The 7026-nt window shown below is 47.1% G+C and overlaps 1 non-coding gene across 1 annotated transcript; it reads right to left on the bottom strand.

The window, feature by feature from the left end:
• Window positions 1-5247: 5247 nt before the first annotated feature.
• Trnaa-agc (transfer RNA alanine (anticodon AGC)) lies at window positions 5248-5320 on the bottom strand. The gene has a single exon. It is a non-coding gene; the product is annotated as a tRNA-Ala (tRNA).
• Window positions 5321-7026: the final 1706 nt, after the last annotated feature.

The following is a 7026-nucleotide window of genomic DNA, read 5'->3' as shown; positions in this document are numbered from 1 at the left end:
CAGATGAGCATGTGTGGGTATGTGTGACTTAGACTTTAGATACAGGTGACGTCAAAGCAGAGAGGCTGAATATAGGAAACACACAATCTACCACGGAACTGTGCCACAACATCGCTTTTCACTTTCAATGATTGTGTCTTTTGAAGTGGGAAGCTTTATTGTTTGTTTAATCAACTAAATTATTTTTGTGGTGCTGGAGATTGAGCCCAGGGCTTTGTGCATTCCAGACAAGCGCTATACCCCATCCCACAAAAGTTTAGCTAAAAAAACAAAACAAAAACAAGAACACCTCTCAAAGGCCACTTTCAGTGACATGTTTCCTCCACACATTATAAAGCCTCCCAAACAGCAACATTAATCAGGAATCAAGTATTCAAATGCTATGGGGGACATTTCTCATTCCAACTATCACTGGTTTCTTGTGAGCCAGATGCTGTATCTAAGAAACCGTTTGGTAACAAGATTTACATCTATGTTTTCTTCTAAAAGCTGTAATTTTAGCGCCCCGCCCCCCAACTCTCTCTGAGACAGGATCTCACTGTGTAGCTCTGGCTGGCTTGGAACTCTCTATGTAGACCAGATCAGCCTCAAACTTACAGAGGTCCACCTGCTTCTTCCTCGCTAGTCCTGGGATTAAAGGTGTGTACTACCATGTCTGAGCTAGTTTTACCTCTTACATTTAGATCTTTGATCTACTTTTAGTTAATTTTTGCAAAAGATATGAGGTAGTGGTCTAGCTTCATTCTTTTGTGGGGGGCTATCTAGCTGCCCAATACTGTTTGTTGAGTTGTCTCGGAATCCTTGTTTACAATCTATTAGCGATAAAGAAATTTAGCCATAGAATGACTGCTGACTCGATTCTGCTATGCCCTGATCAGTCATCAGAGAAGGTTCCTGTAGCAGAGGAGAACAAACACAAGGACCCACAATCGGACAACGTGCAGGGAGTGAGAGACCGTGGAACACTCAATCCTAAATGGAATGGCTCCGTCAAACCCCTCCTCCCGGGGCCCCGGGAACTTTTGTAAGAGGATCAGCAGGGATGGAGGACACCAAGGAAACAGTGTCTTCCAGACACAACAGGACTGACGCACCCATGAGCTCACAGAGACCATGGCAGCAGGCACAGGGCCTGCCCAGGTCTAAGCCACACGGGGGTCCCAGTGCTGAGAGGGAAGTGGACACCAGCTCCCACCTCTAACTCAGAAGCTATCTCCAATTGGCAACCACTCACAAAGGAAAAGTTAGTTTTCCCCAGTGGACTCTCACTGGGTGTACAAACCACATTTAAAGGCAGACCCCCATGCCCAGCAGTAGAAGGCCAACTCTAACAAACTCAGTGGTATTTTTGTAGGGTTTTTGTCTAACAATGCTCTGTCTGGGCGTTTACCTTATGGTTCTTTTGCATATATATTATGGTGTCTGATTTTGTGATTTATGGCTTCTCTCTCTCTGTGCACTCACATGCCTGTGCACGTGCTTTTCATACTGTTTGTCTTCTCTGTTGTGGTTGTTCTATCCTGGTTCATTTGTTGTTGTTGTTGTTGTTTTTTTTTTTTTTTTTTTTTTTTTTGGTTTTTTCGAGACAGGGTTTCTCTGTGTAGCTTTGCGTCTTTCCTGGATCTCACTCTGTAGACCAGGCTGGCCTCGAACTCACAAAGATCCACCCGGCTCTGCCTCCCGAGCGCTGGGATTAAAGGCGTGCGCCACCACCGCCCGGCTCCTGTTGTTGTATTTTTAATTCGCCTATTTGTTTTCTTTTCTTTCTTTTCTTTTTTTTGTTGTTTTTTTTTTTTTTTTTTTGAGACAGGGTTTCTCTGTGTAGCTTTGGAGTCACAGAGATCCACCTGCCTCTGCCTCCCAAGTGCTGGGATTAAAGGCGTGCGCCACCACCGCCCGGCACCTATTTTTTTTCTAAAGTTAGAGAAAGAGAAGGCATGGCTTTGGATGGGTAGGAAGGTGGAGAGGGCGTAGGAGAGGATCTGGGAGGAGATGAGGAGATTGGTGGCCACCCTAACCGTCATCACAGAGCCTTCATCCAGCAACTGTTGGAAGCACATGCAGAGATCCACAGCCAAGCACTGGGCCGAGCTCCGGGAGTCCTGTTGAAGAAAGGGAGGAGGGATTGTACAAGTCAGGGGGGTCAAGGTCATGACGGGGAACCCATAGAGATAGTTGACCTGGCCTTGTGGGAGCTCATGGACTCTGGACCAACAGCCAGGGAGCCTGCATGGACCGACCTAGGCCCTCTGCGTGTGTGTGACAGTAGTGTAGCTGGTCATACTAAGTACCGTATGCTGTGCTGGCTCACAGTAGACCTGCAGTGTTTAGGGGACATCAGTCAGAGGCCTTTTCTGCTATACTGCCACCTTGGTCAGCTGGTGAATAATTGACTTCACAAACTCACAAAGGAACCATTTAGTGAGGTCAGGGGGAGGTCAGGGCTAAGGTGCTACTGCTCGGGGCCCATTTCCTGCTCTGACACCTCTGAAGCTTGTGGATTCACTAGAGAGAGAGAGAGAAAGAGAGAGAGAGAGAGAGAGAGAGAGAGAGAGAGAGAGAGAGAGAGAGAGAGACAGAGAGAGAGACAGAGAGAGAGACAGAGAGAGACAGAGAGAGACAGAGAGAGACAGAGAGAGAGAGACAGAGAGAGAGACAGAGAGAGACAGAGAGAGGTGGAGCAGAGGGCTGTGGTGAAGGCCTGCGTCTACTCAGTGGCTGTCACTTTGACTTTGTTAGGAAAGGACTTTGAGGTTTGTGGAGAAGGCAATGGCTGTGTGGCATGACTTACATGGCCCTGGTAGCCATGGCCTTATTTTATGCTTTCTTTCTTTTTAAAAATTGAGGTAAGATTCACACAACACAAAGGTAACCATTTTAAAGCACAGAATTCTGTAGAATTTCCTTATTTGTCCCATTGTGTGAACAGCACGCCCATCTTATTCCAAAACCCTTGGACCACTCCCCCAAAAGCCCCATGCTTAGTAAGCAGTCACGCCCCACTCCCAGATTGCTTCCTGGATCTGCTAACCAGCAGTAACCAGCAATCTGTCTGAACGGGTGTCCTTTTTCTGGACGTTTCCTACAATGAGATCACACAATCCCTGACCATGTGTGGTGGTCCCTTTTACTCGGCAGCTTTCAAAGTTCATTCATGGTGATCAGCTCTTCACTCAGCCATCAGCTGGAGCAGTCCACTTGTCTGTCTGTTCCTCAGTTACTGTGTATTCAGGGTGTTTGTTGGCGATGTGCACGGTGCTGCAACATTCTGTTTCAACATCAATCTTAGTAATGCTCGTTAACCTTTTGAGGGGCACCGTCTACTGTCCTCACCAACAATTTGCGAAGCTTCTAATATTCCCTATTTTTCTTACCAGCGCATATTTTTCTTTTTTGGTTACAGTCATCTGAAGTGTTATCTGTTTTTTTCTTCCTGGTGACTAAAGGATGTTGAGCTTCTTTTTTTTTTTTATTATTATTATTAAGATGTTTTCTACTCCTTTTACATGCTGACCACAGATTCCCTCCTCCCTCCTCCCGCCCGAGCTTCTTCTCCTCCTCACCTCAATTCCTGCAGCTGGGACCGTGGATGAGCCCTGCCTCACCTGGCCTTCAGTTTCTTTTCATATATTCCTTCTGATTGGTTTTTCACTTCCTGGAGCAGAATCAAGCTATGCTTGCGTGTAGGACTAGAAATTTTTATGCATTCATTTTTATTTTGTGTGTATGTGTGAGTACCTGCATGTGTGTGTACCATGTGTTTGTAGTACTGTGGAGTCACAGATGGCTGTGAGTCACCACGTGGGTGCTGGGAATCTAACCCAAGTCATCTGTAAGAGTGGCAGTGCTCTTGACGTTCAGTCCTCCCTCTGGCCTGACATGGGACGTTTTTCCCATACTAGAAACTGAATCAGGGTTGGGGATTTAGCTCAGTGGTAGAGCACTTGCCTAGCAAGCACAAGGCCCTCGGTTCTATCCTCAGCTCCAAAAAAAAAAAAAAAAAAAGAAAAGAAACTGAATCTAAGGCCTTCCCTTCCCTATCCTAGACAAGTGCTCTACCACTGAACCACATCTTTAGGTTTCTCCTTTTTGTTTGTTTGTTTTCGAGACAGGGTTTCTCTGTATCCTTGGCTGTCCTGGAACTCACTCTGTAGACCAGGCTGACCTCGAACTCAGAGATCCACCTGCCTTTGCCTCCCAAGTGCTGGCATTAAAGGCGTGTGCCACTACTGCCTGGCAGTGCTCTCCTTTTGAAACTTTTTTTTTTTTACATTTGTTTCTTTTGTTTATGTGTGTGGGTGAGCCCGTGCCACAGAGCATGTGTGGGGTCAGAGGACAACTTTCAGGCGTTGGTTCTTTCTTTCCACCGTGTGGATCCTGGGGATTCAACTCATCATTAGGCTCGGTGGCAAGTGCCCTTTAGCTGCTGAAGTTTCACTGGCCCTTTAAAAACTGGTTTTAAATCAAACTCTGGCAAGTTTTATTTGAAGAAGAATTCTGTGTGGTTTACTTATCTATTTCTTTTTTCCCTTCTTTTAAAGCCTACAGCACCTGGTAATCCTAAGCGATCTCCCATCCAAATACTAACCAGTCCTGGCCCTGCTTAGCTTCTGAGATGAGAAGAGATTGGGTATGTTCAGGGCAGTGTGATTTTAGACTATTTATCTATTTCTTTAAATAAACAACTTTCTTTAAATCTATCTATCTGTCTATCTATCTATCTATCTATCTATCTATCTATCTATCTATCTATTTATCTATCTGTCTGTCTGTCTATGTATTATTTTCATGAGTGTGTGTGTGTCTGCATGGGTTTATGGATGCCATGTGTATTGAAGTACTTGAGGAAGTCAGAAGAAGGCATCGGATCCCTGGAACTGGAGTAAAAGTGCTCTTAACTGCGGAGCCATGGCTCCAGCCCTCTTACAGTTTATTTTTCACGCCATGCTTCTGGGATATCCAAATCATCTACACCAGTGAGCCCGGCATGTGCTTCCTTCGCCTTGTGTCTAATTGAGTCTTACAGCCATGGCCTTAGTTGGATTCTACTGCTGGGATAAAGCACAAGGCCACGAGTAACTTGGGGAAGAAGGGATTCATTTTCCCTTACAATTCTCAGATCACAGTCCGTTGCTGAGGGAAGTCAGGACAGGAACTCAGACAGGGCAGTAACCTGGAGACAGGAGCTGATGCAGAGTCATTGGGGGATAGCACGACTATGGACTTGTTCAGCTTACTTCTTTTTTTTTTGGAGCTGAGGATCGAACCCAGGGCCTTGTGCTTGCTAGGCAAGCGCTCTACCACTGAGCTAAATCCCCAACCCAGCTTACTTCTTATTTTACACCAGCCCAGCGGTGGTGCTGCTCACAGTGAACAGGGTCCTCTCACATCAATCATGGACCAAGAAAACGCCCCACAGCCTTGCCTGCAGGTCGGTCTGGTGGGGGCATTTTCTCAATTGAGGTTCTCGCTTCCGAAATGACCTTAGCTTGTGTCAAGCTGAAATAAAACCAGCCAGTACAGTCACTGTGGAGCTGGACATTAGTTTCAGCCCACCTGGGGAAGTAATCTGTTAAAAATGTTCCTTTTTCTCTATGCCTCCACCCTTTTTAGAGAGTCTCACTGTGTAGCCAAGCGGTCTTCAAACACAAGTCAAGTATCCTACTTTCCTCAAATCCCGAAGTTCTGGAGTTCCAGATGTGTGCCACCACATCCAGCTGTTTCAGACTTCAGAGCTGGACAGTGACAGCGAGGGTGACTGACTTCACCTTGCCTCGTCTGATTGTGGAACCCGCTTGTGCTTCGGCGTGTATGCTCCACAAGTTGGAGCCTGGGGCTGATTAGCTATAGTGACTTGCCATTTCCTTTATGGTCATCATGTTCCTACCTGAGATAAAGGATGGTCTTCAACCATGAATGGCCCCTAAGACGGCTGGAGAGCAAGAGACACTCTGGGCCCTTTTTTTGCTTCAGACAGGGCCTCACTGTATCTCTGGGTGGCCTGGAACTCACTACATTAGCAGGCTGGGTCTTTGGATCTACACCCACAGCTTCTATATGACAACCTTGCTTTCTGAGGGACTTCTCCAGAGACTCCGGGGAGCAGGTAGACTTTGAGTTAAATATGCAGTCTAAGTGCCCTATATGCCTGTGTGTCCCAGGGACCCCTTTCTACTTGGCTTCCTTCTGAGTGGAGAGGGTGGTGGGGTGCCCTACTAGACACACTGTCCCCAAAGGGCAGCAAGTGGGAGTGCTCCCCATGAAGACCAGGCTTTTCTGGGACAGTCTCTCCTGTCTGCCTCTCTAGAGCTTAGCCTTTGCAGGCCCTGTCTACACCGGCAACACTGGATTCTCTCTGCCCCCTATTCAGTTCCAATTATTTTAGTTTCCTTGGTCTTCAAGGTTTCTAGACTCTCCTTCTTGGTCCTTTGTTGATGGGGCTAGCAAACTCTCCAGCACGTGTGTCCCTCCTGTCTGGCACCACTGGAGAGATGGGCAGGAGACGTGCTGCCTGGTTTCTGCTAGGCTGTGGATGTTAGGGTGGCAGATAACTTCTATTTCGATTCTCACCAGGAATGGTGGGAAAGTCTCCAGAGGACCCTGCAACCGGAGAAGAGGTTTGCTCTGCCAACCTGTGTGGAGGACTGTAGCAGTGGTAATAGCCTACACATTACTTATGAGGTACCAACTTTTGCTCTGGTTTGTGCGTGGGGGTCCTCTTTCCTCCAGCCTCTTCCTCACTCACCTAGCCCCTCATAGCATATGGATAAGAGTGTGACTCTGCAGGGCACTCTGCTAGGCCCAAGACCAAAAAGCCCTGCACTGGTGGACACCACAGCGCAGGGAGCTAGACAAACGTGCAAATGCAATGTGTTGGGCTGGGTGCCTTCATCAAGGCTCAGTGAAGGGGAATGGGAAGCCAGTTGAAGGGGAAACACTTTTTCCTGGAGAGAGAGACTGAGAACTTGAACTGCAGGGACTAGGAGACATCTGAGCAGATCCTCTGTGTGAAATGGCGAAGGACAC

The sequence above is a fragment of the Peromyscus californicus genome, unplaced genomic scaffold, assembly GCF_007827085.1.
Source record: "Peromyscus californicus insignis strain IS unplaced genomic scaffold, ASM782708v3 Scaffold_13__1_contigs__length_99412109, whole genome shotgun sequence".
NCBI classification, from domain to species: domain Eukaryota; kingdom Metazoa; phylum Chordata; class Mammalia; order Rodentia; family Cricetidae; genus Peromyscus; species Peromyscus californicus.
The sequence above is the reverse complement of the archived record's forward strand: the minus strand, read 5'-3'. Positions and strand labels throughout refer to the sequence as shown.